The 17,154-nt window shown below is 37.2% G+C and overlaps 1 protein-coding gene across 1 annotated transcript in view; it reads left to right on the top strand.

Annotated features, from left to right (window-relative positions):
* The window catches only part of CHRM3 (cholinergic receptor muscarinic 3), a 201,664-nt gene that overhangs the window by 66,094 nt on the left and 118,416 nt on the right, over positions 1-17,154 (top strand). The window lies entirely within an intron of this gene.

Raw genomic sequence — 17,154 nt, forward strand, 5'->3', positions numbered from 1 at the left:
TATATGTTATGCTGTTTTATGTCTCAGTTGCAGTGGCATTTAAAATAATTTACATGAATTGCTAGGCTGCAGCGTTTATGTCCACGTTACAGTTGGTGTTTCTTTTACATTCCTTACACATTTCTGTAAAACTTCCACCTTGGTTTACATTTCTAATTTTGTGGAAAGGAACTGTAAATAAGGATATGTAGCAGTGGTGTAGATGGCCTGTATTTACACATGCTGGCACACTCTCCTTACACACAAAACAGCTCTCCTCACATACGTGCTTTAGGGACTGTGACACTGACAGTTTATTGTGATTGTTTCTGGAGTGTCTTGAGATTTCAGTCGCTCATTTCTGTCTGGAGAAAGCTTCTAACCAAGTCACCTCAAGAAAGCATTTTCATAGCATACTGGCTGGATCTTTATGGCTTCAATACTAACAACGGATGTCTCAGATGAATCCTGAAATGATGCTTACCCCTGCTTTCATATCCTGAAATTAGGACATGGTATCTTGCACACTGTTACGCAGCTGGCCGTATTCAGTTACAGTTGTTTTTGCCTTTCATGTTGCGTTGATCATATTCCAGCTTTACTTAGATGTTTTTTCAGGTATTTTGTGTAAGGTGAAAGGTTGTGGGTTTGGGCGGGGGATTTTTTGCGGATGACAGATTTTCTATGAATAAAATACTGAAAACACATAAATTTTCTGGTTTAGTAATTAAATTTAAATTGTCACAATTCATAAGTGGGTTGCTAGCTCTAGATTGTAGAAGAGATGCATGTTCCCTGTTGTGAGTATCCAAAATCTTCCCCAGCTGTAACTGATGGGCAGGAAAATAATCCCAAAAGACATTTATTGTGCTGGAGAGGGTGTCGAGTCTGAGGAGAATGCCTTTTCTGTAGGTATCAGTGGCACAACTATTCCTTGGCAGGAAATTTTTTAATTGGTGCCAAAATTCAGAGTACCCCAAAGGAACTGGAATTGAAATGTATTCAGTTTTACCCTAAAAGGAAAGTAACAAAGAAAATACCTGAATAATTAACTTCTGCAAATTTTGTTACAGTCCACATCTCTCCCCTGTAAAAACATGTCTTATTTGTCACTTAGAGTCTGATGTGACAGTGGGGAAACAGTGAGCAAAAAATAAAGGGTTAAAGCATCAAACCATATATAATCTGTCTGCAAGAAATGTAGTAACAAAGTTTTCGGAAAGCTAGAGATTAATATCTTTTTTTTTCTGATACTAAATTAACAACAGCAAAGCAATTCATGCAAATAAATCTAATGGATTGTTTTAGATTTACACTACACTGTCATGCTACCTCTTAAGGGATTATATGTATAAAGAAATAATAAAATAATGTGCTTTACTACCCACAAATGGGCAGGGCATTAAACAGAATTTGTCAGTTCATCTGAACACATTACATTAGTCAAGAGGAGCAGCATCATTTTGCTTAGCAAAGGTACATTAGCTTAGCTGTTTGGGCTGTCAGAATCTTAAAATCTTGCCTCAAATGCAAGGGTAATGGTCACTATGACATGCATTTGTCATTTAACACAAGCAATGCTTGTGCTTTAGTAGCTTTTAGCAAAGTATAGATGTCTGCAAAGGTTGTGGTACAGGTCAGCACTCTAATACAAACTGCAAATTCTAACACAATTGCTGTAACTTTCAGTTGTGAACGAGATAATGTCTGACCTAAGAAGAACCAGAGGAAATGTCTTTTCTTAGACGGTTTGTACAGCATTATATTCATGTTGATTTTTTTAAAAAAAAAAAAGTTCATGTGTTAAAGTTCATTCATATTTGTTACATATAATCATAAATGTAATTAAAAATATTCTTTCTACATTTAAATATCTACCTGAAACTTTGTGCTATTGATAAAATCTACTAAGTCGAACAGAAGTTTTAACTCCAGAGCATTGATGTTTGTTTTATAGAGTAGTGACACAGGAATACTTGCTCCTATACATTTTCCCTTGAAAAATGATTCACGCTTTTAATCCAAAGCTAATAAGAACTTGTATTTTTATTTATTTATCTATTTATTTATAGGTTTTGGTAGTAGGTTAGAGCAGAAGAGTAGCTTTGACAAAAGGCATAACCAATTCAAAGCATATGTAATTTGTGACTACGGCTGTCATGAGTTCATGCTGTAAGCAGTTGCACAATCAGCCAAATCTTACAGTGCTCACTTGCTTAGTCCCTTTGAAATGACTTGGCTTGACATTATTTCAGGAGAAGCATCACAGCTTAGACCATTGTATATCTATGGCTGGTGCATTGAGTTAATGGTTCATCCATGAAGGTAGGGTACTATTATGCTTTAAAAAGATGATTAATGACCAGAATTAATTTTCTAGAGACAATTTTCTCTTTGTCTCTAGTTATTTAACTGAGTCTCTGCAGTAGCTATTGATGGTGAGGAGAGCACATAGACTGGGGTTCAATTTATTCATTCATATTTGCTTATTTATTCATAAATAATTTTAATTACTTGGAGGAAAAAAGGTGACACAAACTGGTCATTTGTAATTTGCATCCTGAAAGAAAGTGTACTTTTTATACCAGAATTAAATTTTTTAAGGATTTGTGATTTAAATGAAAGATGGAAATATTTACATATTTAAATTTAAGTATACAAAGTATAATTGCTCTCAGCTGAAACTCCCTCTAGGGTATAGTGTAAACAATTCTTCTTTCATTACGTGCATTAAAAACTCAAGTGGAGTGATTATAGCTGAGTTCCATTCCCTCTGAAAAAACATAACTTTTATCAACAAAGATCTTTCAATACCTTTTTCTGGAGGGAAGACTATTAGGTTTTGGAATTACAAATTTCTATTTTCTCTGGCATTTTAAAAAAATCTTGTGTTTTCTTGTCACGTACTTCACCAGCCTGATCATGTTTAACTTGTGAGGACTGACTAGTTTGCAGCAGTAAGTGGTATGTGAGATACAGGCTTGAGAGATATAGGAAGAGCACGATTTCCATAACCACTTCAAAGGAAATACATTAAAAAAAAAAAACACTTCTCTGGGGGCTTATAAAACCATTCTGTTTATAATTTAAATTACATTAAGCTAAATAAAATAGTACAGTAAAACCCTCAAGGGAAAAATACTTCATTTAAGTTTGAACATTACATTAATTCGATTAATTGGAAGTATTTTATTCTCTAATAGTTTATTTTTCATTGAATATATATAATTAAAAGTATTGTCATTATAACAGGAGCCATTCTTTCCCATTTTGTGTTCCTTCTGTTCAGTAGATCACTATAGTTTTATTTGCCTACCTTCCTTCATTTCTCACTGCTTTATTCCTGGTGACTAACCCTCTGAGCATCAGTGTATGACGAGATTATCATCGCTGTGTTGCGCGTGTTCAACTTAATCAAACTCATACTGGAACTGAGACTCTCAACCAGCCTGAAGTTTTGTATCGAAACCACGGAGTGTGAGGCTTTCTTCTGTTGGAATATTTTAGAGTCTGCTTGTCCAAACCATGCATGTTGCTTTTTCCAGGGTCCTCACAGGGGTAACTGTTGAGCAGGGAGGCAGAGAGGAGATGCTGTACATACATATGTACATGCATATATGCATGTGTGTGTATTTTGTGTATCTACAGATTTAAGGTCATGCATGTTTGTGCATGTACGTGCGTATAATTTGCTGGTATACATATGGTTTCCTTTCTTTTCTTGCTATAAATTTATGCCTATTCAGTTTCATATGGGAACCTGATAGGATATTCCACTGTAAGTCATATGAAGATAATATGACTTCCAGGAAAGGGTGACTAGGAAAATATTGGAAAACCTCAGTGAACTAATTGTAATTGATCTAATTATAAGAGTGATTTATTCCGCCTTCCCCCTATGTCAAGAGACCATACAGGCTGAACTAAATCAGGTTATCATTCTTAACAGCATGGAAGGCAGTAAATCTGTAGTGCCGAGCTCCTCTAATATTGACAGCTTTGCAATATGGGTATCTGTAGAAATAGTCTAAGCACATATAAACTTACAGAAGCTGAAACAGGTTGTATAATAGAAGCAGGCCAGTCATATATGCAATACTTATTCCCACTTTAGAGTCAGCTTTAAACCAGCCACTAACTTCAAATTAATCCCCATTTGAGGTCTAAAACAAACTTTGTGTTTCATATAAATTAATTTCAAGTGATTAAAAATATTTTTGCATGGGACAATAAATCTTTACAGCTAAATATTAACAATATTAAAATACAAAAAAGAAAGAATGCACGCACAATTTTTCCCCTAATTTAGAAAATGTTTGCTTTTTTTTTAAAGAGCACTTTCAAAAGGCAATAGTAATTAAAACTAACGCTGGATTGAATAAAAACTTTGACCGGAGAGTTTCATGTTAGACTGAGTAAACCTTGAGGGGAAAAAAGGTAGTACAAAATATCAAAGCTTAGACATATTTTCTATTGACTCAGAACCTACAAGTTTTATGAAAAAAGTAAGATGACTTAGTCACAAGAGTCTAAAGAAATTATTTCTTCAGTATATTTTCTAAGATTTTCATTAAGGCTTAAATAAGTTTACAGTTTCATTGTATATCCTTAGGAAACATTTCTTTTTCCTTTCTGCTTTATAAGATTCTTTTTTTTCCTCCAGTATTATTTGTCTGTGTTTTAAAACTAGCTTTTGTTCCTACTATAAATGGTCGCTGTGTGATTAAATAATAATGAACTTTGTAATGAAATACCAAATTTACTATACTGTGGCAGGTAGGAATTGATCTGAGTTTTTCTGCATTGCTTTTAACTTTCTCCAAATTGGGTGTACTGGTGGATGAAAAGCTGGACATGAGCCAGCAATGTGCCCTTGCAGCCCAGAAGGCCAATCATATCCTGGGCTGCATCAGAAGAAGCGTGGCCAGCAGGTCGAGGGACGTGATTCTGCCCCTCTACTCTGCTCTGGTGAGACCCCACCTGGAGTACTGCGTCCAGCTCTGGAGCTCTCAGCATAAGAAAGACATGGACCTGTTGGAGCAGGTCCAGAGGAGGGCCATGAAAATGATCAGGGGGATGGAACACCTCTCCTATGAAGAAAGGCTGAGAGAGTTGGGGTTGTTCAGCCTGGAGAAGAGAAGGCTTCGGGGAGACCTCATTGCAGCCTATCAGTACTTAAAGGGGGCTTATAAAAAAGATGGCGGCAAACTTTTTAGCAGGGCCTGTTGTGACAGGACAAGGGGGAATGGCTTTAAACTCAAGGGGGGTGGATTTAGACTAGATATAAGGAAGAAATTTTTTACGGTGAGGGTGGTGAAACACTGGCACAGGTTGCCCAGAGAGGTGGTGGATGCCCCATCCCTGGAAACATTCAAGGCCAGGTTGGACGGGGCTCTGAGCAACCTGCTCTAGTTGAAGATGTCCCTGCCCACGGCAGGGGGCTTGGACTAGATGACCTTTAAAGGTCCCTTCCAACCCAAACTACTCTATGATTCTATTAAATTTATTAAAAAATAGTTTTCATTATGCAATTAAATTACACCATGATTAATTCATTTTTTTCCTTTCTTGTCCCCTATCCCTTTCCACCAACTTTAAAATTAATAGAGAATAATTTTATTATTTTAATAAATATAGAGATATTTATATATACATCTCCATATTTTTATATATATCCATATATATCCATATATATGGCTATATCACCACATATGTTGTTAAGCTCTCTGGCTGGGATGGTTTGTGGTAGGCTGAATAAAAAGGTAGCTCCTCATTAAAAATCTGAAAGTGCTGTGCAACGGAAGTCCATCTTTCTGTAGGTAAATGTATGCTTGTATCGCAAACTAAAACTCAGCATGCTAAGCTAGTTCAGGTCCTACTCTCAGGGCTGCTTGATCATAACAAAGAAACAAAAGCCCTTGAAGAAATTCAGGTTGATAGCAAACACTGGAGAGGTGGGGTGGGAGGGCAGCAGTCCCTCCATCCCCTTCCCCAGCTCTCACTGCAGCCGTGTCCCCCTCATGTTGCCTGCTCCTCTCCAGACCCACGGTACACGAGGTGATGGTCACATTCTCCTTGTAACCCCTCACACGCAAGGACTTAAGGAGGAACTTTTAGTCATTATCATAGAGATACGATCTTGGGATTTTGCTGGAATGCCTATATGTAGTTGTCACAGAGGTGCATAACTAAAGCTGTGAGGTAACTGGAGTTTCTTTTAATGAGGAACTGCAAGACTTTGTTCTGAATTTGCAAATTTGTCTGTTTGACTAGTTGTGCACTTTATCATGCACTCTATCTTCATACGCACACAGCTGCCACCCAACCATGCTCTGAAAAACAGCAAGGCACTAGATTCATGTGTTTTATTCAGAATACGAGTCATAGGAGAACATAGTTGTAAGTCCACCAAAGCTGTTTTTTCAATGTAATTTATAAGTAAAATCAGCTTTCAAATGGACAATTCATGTGGAAAGGAAAATCATTTAATTCCAAAATGTCCAAAAGTTTCATTACAAAATATTTTCAACCTTCGGTACATATGATAACACCTTGCCTGGTCTGTTTTTCTAGTTACATTGCTCTGAACAACAATCTCATTTCACATTTTTGCCTTTTGTATTGTCTCTCATGATGCTATAGCACTGTCTTGAAATATCCCCTCAAAATCATACTCTTTTTTAATTATTATTTTGAACACTGTGTTGAGCAAGTGAAAATGAAAGATTGCAGTACTAAAGTCAGGTATACTTCAGGATGTGTTAAGTTACTTAAATGTATAAAAATGGTTTTAACACACATATGTAACGTAAAACATACAGCATTTATATAGACGTTAGGTACCTCTTTCTTGTTTTCTTATTTAGCCTATGGGTTTTCTGGGGAATGTATTGTGGCTGATGTGTTGGTGGCTGCTATCAAAATACAAATAATAAAAGATATCATAGTGGAGGTGTCAGTCCAGCTGCAGTTAGTAATCAATGTTGCTTTGAAGCAGAGAATGTAGGAGGAAAGGAAAACATCCAAACAAAGAAGCCGCATTTATACTTTTTCCCTGGGATTTTTCAACCTTTTTCCATTTTAGACATCAGCAGAATAAGCAATTATAAAACTGAGCTTTATCTTCAGTTCTTGGGCACAGTCTATCACTTCTGCACGAAAGCTAGAGGGGTTCACAGTTAGCCCTAGCAAGATGGTCACTGCTGATTTGCCTGGTGCTGTGTGAATTACAAAGCTTATGCTTTCATGCCAGTGCATATCTTCTGAAAAATGCCTGTATTTTATTGGGATACTATTGCAGAGCTGATCCTACCAAGTAAGGTGCCAAGGGCTGATTCCCTAAGGTACAGCAACTCTCAGTGTTGGCCCCTGTATTGATTTAAATCTAACTTAATACAGTTGTTTGCATGTGACAAAAAAAAGATTCCTCAATGCTCAAAGCATTTTAAAATCTCTGTTTGTTCAGTGAGGATTTTGAATAGGTGTCTTTGACTGAAGCTCACTGTTTCAGAACAAATTAAGCAGGTCCTAACTTAGGCTTGCAGCATGCACTGATACAGTGTGCATGAGAGAAGAGTTAGAATCACATTCACTGCAACCTGTAATTACTTTGTTGGCGAGTTCGTAAAGCTTATCCTAGTGATTAAGGATAGAAAAGAAGAAATTAACAGTGTGCCTCTACTTTTTTCTATGGAAGATATTCCATCCCTTATGTTAATTTATATTAACAGGTTGACTGTTGACAGACTGACACTAAGGAATGGAGCTTATGAATGATTGTGTCCTAGGTGTAAAATGACTGACTCACTATGATTCTTCAATTTCAAACTTTTCTCAAAATTAATTAAAGGATTCATTTAATTAATTAAAAGAATTGTTGTTGCTTTGATGCTTATCTTAAAGTGAAGTGAAAAGTATTTTCAACAACAGCACAACAAATTTGCAGTGTCAAACTGTGGCCCAAGGGATGCCCAAGACAAGGTATTGCAGCGCTTGGGAAAGATGGATAGAGAAGTTGTACAACTGAGAGCAGAGCTTTCTGTGGCATGGTGACAAGGACTCACTCAGTAACCCAAATGCTCTCTGCTTCTATTTGTAACCAGCAGTCTGCCCAAGCATTTTCAAGATGTGTTTCAGTTTGTCTTTGTGCTCACTTTTTGGCATTTGCCTCATAGATATTTCCACTACTCTGCGACATCTGTGGTGTCTGATGACCAGGGTCTCAAATTCCTGTGTGTAATCATCGACCATTTCCTACGTAATCGCTAGGTGACAGAGCTGCAGGCAACACAGCTTGCAAGAGAGGACTTTTCAGCCTGATTTCTGATTTTCAGGTGAGCTCCAGGCACCACTCCTGTACCACTTCATCTAAGGTTATTGCAGCCCTGGTGTGACTGTGCAAAGGGTTTTGAACAACTGGAGGCTCAAGTGGGCTGAAAAACATGTACTGGGCTGCTCATCAGCTGACATGTACCAGCTTGACTGACCTGTAAAAGAAAACTGGAGAAGCAACGTTTTGACACACAATTTGTCAGTGGCATTTGTATTAAATGGATATAATGGCTGTCTTCCTTCTTCTTCCCCCAGCTTTATTTGCTGAGCGTGACATCATATGGTATGGAATATCCCTTTGGTCAGTTGGGGTCAGCTGTCCCGGCAGTGTCCCCTCGACTTCTTGTGTACCCTCAGCCTACTCGCTGGTGGGGTGGAGTGACAAGCAGAAAAGGCCTTGACTCTGAATAATTTTTAAAAGTATATCTTCCCTTCTGAAACATTAGTGAACATTGCATGGTTAATAAGAATTAGGTGTACTTAAAGGTCCCTGAGGAAAGAAACAACAGGTGCTTCGTATCAGTTGTCTTTTTTTCATATGGGGAACATCAAGTTGAAGATTGGCTGTGACATACTATATTGTTTTATTTCTGTCTCCACAGAAAATAAGTTGCATTGTATACCAAGGTATTACCTAGTGCATCTTGGGGAGAGGGTGTGGATTCTTAAGTTTCTGGTGATTTGTTTGCCCAAGCCAGTGCCTCTTTGATGAGCTGCATTTCTACTTTCTTCACACTGCATCCATTCCTAGTGATTCCTTTTCCTCTAAATAGCAGCCAAGGTTGACTAATTATTATTATCCATTATCTTTATGCATCTGTCTTTTTGGGACTATTTGGATTATATGCCTAAAACCCAGTCAGGATTAATAAAGATTCAAAGTACTGACAAATCCATTTTCTTATTGCTCTTCTTTTTAATTAGGGAAAACTCAGAAACCTAAGGGCTATGAGTCCATACATCCCTTTTTCTCTCTAGCCAGCATGTTTTGCATTAACAGGGGTTCTATTAGCAATTTTCTGATTGTCTGTAATTGCTGAAGAGGCCTTTGGGACAAACTGTACCAAGTAGCTACCAAAAATATATAGGGTTGTGTAATGCATTAGATGTCATTAAATGCTTAAATTAGATCCCTAGTGCACACATGTGCAATCATTACTACTTGTAATATGTATCAACAATTTTAGCTCTAAAAATTTAAGCTCAAGCTCTGTAGTAGCCACTGTCATTAATTTGCTCAGACCGTTTCTCAGTACGTACAGGGATTTGTTGGAGAGGGTCAATAATTAGTGGGATATTTGCTGAGGTTTCTTCCTCTTTTTAAAGATAGTTTTAAATTTTATTTCAGTGGTTTCGGTGAGTCTGATTAGGTTTTGGCAATTTAAAGTAATGAAAATAGCAAATCTTGAACTGGGAAGAAATGCCTGTACTCTTCTGGGCTCTGACTTCTGCTGACGCTGCCGGTGGAGTAGAACAGTTCTACAGGAGAGTGTTTATCACTTATACTAAAATAGAGAATCAAGGAAATAAAGCTTCAAAACTTTCAAGACAAGAAGGTAGGGAGCTGCCTGGAAAAGAGGAATATCTTTAGAAAAATTATTTCAAGTTTCTAGGACTTATTTCGAAAGGGAAAAAAAAGAGAGAGAGAAAAGATGTTAAATTTAACAACACTTAGAGGAGATAGGACTTCATCTTTTAAAAGTCCTGTGGAGGACCCCTATATGCTAAGCTACACAGAATTTAATCTACCTCTGAAAGATGAAAGGATGAGGTGAGCATGCCAGAATTTAAGCCTCTGCTTCCAGGGAGTCTAGGTTTTTCTACCTTAGTGATTAGATCTCAAAGCTACTTACTCCAGCTCTAAATCCCTCTAAATCATTGCTTTAAAGATTTGTATACAAATTGACTGTATCTCCATGAGGTAGTGAGGAGTCTCCATTATTTCAGTGCAGGAACCAAGAGGATTGTGAGTCAGGTAGTTGAGAAAAACACAAACTACTCTTGGTTGATTTCTTCTTGCTCAGTCCTTTTTCATTTAGGATACTTGCGGCATAAATAATAATAGAGCTTTGATTTTCCAGTTCGGTTTCTGGTATAAAGATCCCAAAAGGTAGGGATATATATTTCTTACATATCAGATTTAGAAAGTTCCCTGCAGATTAAGCCAAAGGGATTTCTTTCCTTATCTATGTATTTATGTATGTATGCATTTGTTTGTTTTATTTGTTACATTTGCCCTCATGGCTACAAGTTTAAAACTGGTGGAATTCTGTTGTTCCACATTTGTGAGGTTTAAATAAGCATATGATAATGGAAATACAGAGAAACAGGTGACTGCTCTTGGTCTACTATTAACTTAGTAGTTAAAAAAGGCTGGACTTTGTATTCAGAGTTTTATATATAAAACCAGTATGTTTTTTAGAAATACAATAGTATTGTATACAATTAATACAAATGAAAACATCTTTTTTCTTGAGATTTATGATGAAATGTAATAGCACATATTTTCATTTTAGTCACAGTCTATATATTCTCTATCATCACAAACTGACTTTTTAAGTTAAACATGATCACATATATCAAATGTTTTTGCATCAAAATTTTTCTATTTTAAAATTATATTTATTTTTTTCATTGACTCTGAATTTTTCATATACTGTGATATAAATAACCTAAATTGTGACTTGTTGCATCTAGGGATGAATTGTTTCTGTGAGCTATCTAGTTACGTCAATTTTCAGAAGAATATCACAGATTTTCCCACATAAAAGCAGATAGAGTAAGTGAGACTTCAATGTTTTGGTTTCAGTACTGCTTCCTTTCTAGCTCTTTTCAGTGGTCTGGCTATTAGTGAACTATACAAGTAGATCTTTATGTTTTCAACCTGTATGTGATTGTTGTCGCGGATGGAAAGCACATGCCAAATAATAGACAGATCTTTACTTTTCATTAATTAAATATAAAAATGTATCTAAGAAAATAAAGGACAGTACAAATTGATTAATGTCTTGTTTTTATAAGACAGATGTAATAGCACCATCTTCGTGAAAATTGTGTGAAGGAGTAATTAGGTTGAGGATTTCTGGAAGTGTCTAAAGGAGGTTAAACTTTCAACAAGAAGTTTTAGATTATTTTTTTAGAATAAAATAACCTATTTCTGAGAGTTTCCTAACCCAGAATACCAAACTTACTAGATGTTGGTAATGGCTGTAAACTCAGCTGTAAGTGAGGAACGGGTCAGAAAGAAGCAGCACATGATTTCTGAGCTTTGTGCCAGCGGGAGGGACATGAACCCAGGATTTTTCTGCCCCATTTACAGGGCGCTGAGTAGCAGCAGCAACAGTATTGCGCTGGGAAAAGCTGTGCGTTCCTTCATTTCTTACCTTTGTGCAGAGGTATGAAAAACAGGGTGGTCAGGATAGTCCACCTTATCTATTTTTCATCAGAAATAAGCAAGCACAATCAGTCTCTTTATGTGTGCAAACACATCTCTCAGAAAAACATGGGCATCTGGCTGACAGTGACTGAATGGGCTTATACGTGTGTTTCACAAATGTAATAGACCAGGGAAGCAGAACATTTATATGATACTGTTAAAAGTCACCTGTACTATTCTGAGATTATCTGCAACTTCTGATAGTGACTGGATAGGAAGCATGGATAAACTGTGGGAGACTGCCAGCTCAGAATGGTTCTCAGCAGGCACGGACTTGAGAGCACAGCTGTCTGAAGGCAAGCACGGCTCTCTCTTATCCGCAGGTGCAGATGCCTGTATCAAGGTATCTGTTGCTACGCGTAGCCCTCCACAGAGGTATATGACAAGCGGGCAGGAGTGGATATAGTCTAAGCCTCAATATGATTTTAGAGGAGTTTAATTGTCATAGATCAGTATTGCAAGGAAGAAGTTCTACAAAATCAACACGATGGACATGTGATCTGTTCAAAGCATGACTAAGAAGAGCAGACTGCGTTAGAGCAAGCCGGCAGGTAAGACAAGGGATAAGGTTGCTGTAGCACAAAAATCACATGACGTGAAAGTACAGTTCTCTAATGCCAATATGATTTCATTATTCCATTTTAATAGCTGAAAAGTAAATTCTGGTGTAATATTCTTCAAAAGTCACTAGAAGAAAAATCTTGACTAACAATACTGTGCTCAGGGTCCTTCCTGATCTCTATGGTTAGGATAGGTCATTCTAAATGTATGATTTATTTATTTTTTTAATAAACTATTTCCTGTTACAAGGGGTGAAACAGGAAAACAGTAGAACATACATTGAAACTCTTAATCAGGGGTTGTTTAGAGACTTTTCTAAATTTGGATCATAATACACACTCTTATCTAGTAAGCAATAGGGTTTGCAAACACAAAGCACCACTTCTTTTATAGTGGACACGTTGATTGCTTGCTAGATGCTGTTCTCCATCACTTTTAATGCTGTCCTTCCCATAGCAATATTGTAGTATCTTTTGGATATGAACTGATCACTTAGCACATATGCAAAGAAAGACGTCCACTATTGTGTTCTGTTGTGGAAGGGGTTTCCTGAAGCATTTACTCTGCTAAGGAAGAATAAAAAGTGTTGAGGCAAGGTTGTGCTTGTTTTTTGTTTTTGTGGGAATTCATTCCTTGTGTTCTGGCTAATTTCTAGGGAAACTTTCTCTACTTCCCATGTAATCAGTATCCCCGTAGAAATTTCTATTATGCCAAAGAAGTAAAGCCATATGTTTGCAAAAAGACCAAGTCCCTAGAGGACAACTTGAAATATTACTCCCAGATGGATCAGCCTGAACAATGCATTGCCAAAATGTAATCATGTTTAGGGACCTGCCCATTAAGCGATACTGCCATTAGTATTTATGACATTTTTGTTGTGCGGCTGAAAATATCATGCAGTATTCTTTTCTATTTGCTATGGCAAGCCATGTAACACTGAAGTCCTCTCTTTTGTTCTGTGTGAAGTTTCCTCTGTAAATTGCTTTCCTTCAGAAACAAAGCTTCTGCCATCCTGTCTGTCCCTTCCTGGTCAGTCCGAACAGGGACAAGTTAAGGGAATTTGTCACAGTGGCAGCAGTGGAAGAGCTTCAGGAAACTGGTGAGCAAATAGATTAACTCCCACTGAGCTCAGCTGCTGCTCATGAGCATGCAGGAGGGAGATACTTTGAATGAAGGAGAAAATTGCTTGGTTTTCACACATTGAGAAGCATCAGAAATCTCTACCTTACTCAAGATATTTTATATGTCTAGGAAAAATATATACTGATATACTACAAATGCTGCTGCCACTTGCTCGGCCATTAGGAAGCCTTCTTCCACTAGATTTTAACCTCTGATGAGGTGAAGAAGAAATATAATATTTGTAAAAACAAAGAATTAACCAAGGGATATTTTACATTTATATCACTTCTATTTCTTGCTGTTTCTGTTGGAGCAAGGTCACCTTTTAAATAAGCAAAATACTAACTCTGGCTTCCCATCCCTTGAAAATGAAACAATATCTAAAAAGTACCTTCATAAAAGTATCATCAACATGATATCATAGTTGTTGTATCTTGTGAATCTGCACAACACATTTATTCAGTCTGCAGGCCAAAAGACTATTGCTATCTCTTAGTCAACTAACTTTGAGGATTCAGGTAGTCAAAATAAGCTCCTTCCATCTTCCATGCTTTCATCTTCTGTGCTTTATCACCTGTAGTTGAGGCTCTTTGAACTTACTGCCAATCCATTATTATTCATTGCCTACTTATGAGGTCTTCAATTATACCTATGCTTTTCACAGGTTCTACCAAAGAACTCTTAATATAATGTGTTTCAGAGCTAGCTGAGGCTACATACCTTCAAATGCTAGGAATCTTTTATGAAAGTTCAGAACCTTATTCAGCCTAAATATGTATACAGATTTATATTTTTTAAGTAAAGAAGGAAATAAATCTGAACAATTTTAACTCTGTGTAGGCAGTGTAGCAAAGAATAGAGCTAGTGTGTGGATGGCAGTGTTGTCCGTATTAAAAACAGGAACAGCCTGGTTTCAATGAAATTTTCTTGGGGGAAGCAGGGGGAGGGAGGGAGAGCACAGATTCAGAAAGCACCAACAGGAGTAAGAAAAAGTTGGCCCACCTCAGAAAAAAACAATTGCTTAAGGCACTCAAACTGGGTTTTTTCAGTCTGGAGAAGGGAAGGTTTCAGGGAGACTTTATTGTGACGTTTCAATACTTAAAGGGAGTTTATAGGAAAGATGGAGAGAGACTTTTTACTACGGCCTATAGTGATAGGACAAGGGGTAACAGTTTTAAATGAAAAGAGGGTAGATTTAGGTTAGATATATGGAAGAAATTCTTTACTATAAGGGATGGTGAGACACTGGAACAGGATTCCCAAAGAAACTGTGGATGCCCCATCCTTGGAAGCGTCCAAGGTCAGATTGGATGGGGCTTTGAGCAACCTGATCTAGTGAAAGATGTCCCTGCCCATGACAAGGCAGTTGAACTATATGACCTTTAAAGGTCCCTTCCAACCCAAACCATTCTGTGTTTCTATGATTCATCCTATGATTCTATGTAGGAGAAGTCTTTGCTTTAAACCAGTCAAGCGGAGGGTTTGAATCAGTATCTCTCTATTCTCATGTAAAAGCTCCAGACCTTGTGTTAGTAGATATTCTGGTAGATATAAGTCTGTGTATCCTATTTATACTTTTAAAAAACTAAATTCCACTTCTCTCCTAATGAAGAACAGAAAAATGCAACCATGATCTCTCAAATGTTTTTGGGTGTGTGAGGACATTTTCCAATAAGGTCTACTTTGGTATGCATTTTTGTTTTCAAAGGTGGTCTCAGCACAGGAAAGAACATTTCACTTTCTTTTCCCAGTTTTCTGATTTAAAGAGTGGACACAATAACATCTTTTTATGAACTCTCAGAGAACTCCAGAGAATGTTGAGTCATATACTACTACATTTGCTTGTGTTACCCTAATTCTGGTTAAGAAATGTGTTCTTAGATCTGTATAATGATTTTTACCTGCATCCCATTTTATCTTTTGAGAGAATCACTATAATCACCAGTCTGCTTTACCCTCAATCTAAGGTAATTTCATAGACCCTTTGTGAGGGCTTAATATGAAACTGTATCCCCCCAGTTGCTCCGTTTCTGAGAGCGCCATTTTCAGACTTTCCTCACAGACCAAGGATGCTGCACTTAAGTAATGCGGCAAACCTTCCTAATCTGCCAAGGTTTTAAGACCAATCCCTTCAGTTTCTCCAGAAATTTTCAGAGATGGGCTAGAGATAGAGTTTTAAATCTGTATTGTTATGCCCATTTAAAGCACAGCTCTTCCTGTTACACTAGGGAAAAACATTGGCTGCATTTCAAAGTTGAAAACATATGTCAGCATTTCTTAGCTTTTCTATTCCTGTTCCTACTTTTCTCTTTCATCATTTTAATGTAAATATGCTAAATGGATTAATATGTGCTCACTACAAATCAAAACCACTGCAAAGGGGACCCTGTATCTGTGGACTTCTGTGAGGAATCTTGATATCCTGCTGCAGCCCATGTTTTCAGCCTTATTTTCCATCTTTTCAGTTCTGTCAGCCACAGAGATGACTGGGGAATATAGTTAACGCAATCATTGCTATCTTATTCCCAAGTCACCACCCTGCTTTGTTTTTTTAATCTTGCATACAGTAACCTATCCTAACTTGAATACTCTGTGTGAGACAGAGACAAAAAAAAAAAAAGTAAAAATAGCAGACGGGTTTTAAAAAAAAAGATGAACAGGAGGAAATTTTACTTTAATTTTTTCCTTTGGTAGACATATCTGTAATTTTTAAATATCATTTTCTTAATGTCCTAATCCCTGGGACTGTGAAGAAGTTTGCCTCTGACTCTTTTTGGTTTAGATTTTTTTTTACTATAAATAGAGCTATTTGAAAGGTGTTGACAGATTCTGTCTTTCTATGCTTGCAGAGATATTCCAGGAACAAGAGGACAGTTCCCAAAAGAGCGTATCTCTATTTAAGCAGAGTTAAGGCTAGTTACACCAGTGACTAGATGAGTCTATCACACATACTTTTCTTTCCAGATTAATTTCCTGCATGATTTTCATCTGGTTTAGATAACAGTTAAATGATGTTTGCAGACCTTCTGATCAATGACTATGATTTTTTTTCCTAAATAATACATTATGCCAGCACCTAATCAAAGTAGCTGAGCCAAGGACTGATCCAATGACAGACTGACTTTGGAGGAGTAGGGAAGAAAGTGGGGAACTGTCTTGATTTTCCCCCTGCTTAGCATAAACAGGTGCTGAAAGAGTTGAAGATCTGATACTCTGGGCAGCATAACCTCTTCCAGATTTTGCAGAAATTAAGAAAACTCAATCATAAATTCTGGGTTTGATACAGATTTTACTCCAGACCAAGCCAGAACCCCCAGAGAGAGTTGGATTCCTCCTCATACCTGGTTCCCACTATATCTGCCCATCCATTTTTGTCTCCTCTTAGCAATGAGCATTTCCATTTCTTCTTGGCCCACATGAACATGACTGGCTTGGGTTCTCCTTGCTGTCACTGACTCTTCAGGAATTAGCTGCTTTAATATCCTTGAGGGTCTATACTGAAATATGTGAAGTGAGGAAAACTATAGTGGGAACCACGTCTCCATGTGGTGGGGCAACTGGGACAGTTAGGATAAACATGAGTCTAAATAAGTCCATGATTTAAAATGGCAGTGATTTACGTTATCAGAAAAAAAATCCACTTCTCTTTCATATCCTTTTGATTTCTTGGATTATTTCTTTGTTTTGCTGCCAGTCGCTATTTAATGTTGGTTGTCCTTATGCCT

This window comes from Aptenodytes patagonicus, chromosome 3 (genome assembly GCF_965638725.1).
Source record: "Aptenodytes patagonicus chromosome 3, bAptPat1.pri.cur, whole genome shotgun sequence".
In the NCBI taxonomy this organism is placed as follows: Eukaryota; Metazoa; Chordata; class Aves; order Sphenisciformes; family Spheniscidae; genus Aptenodytes; species Aptenodytes patagonicus.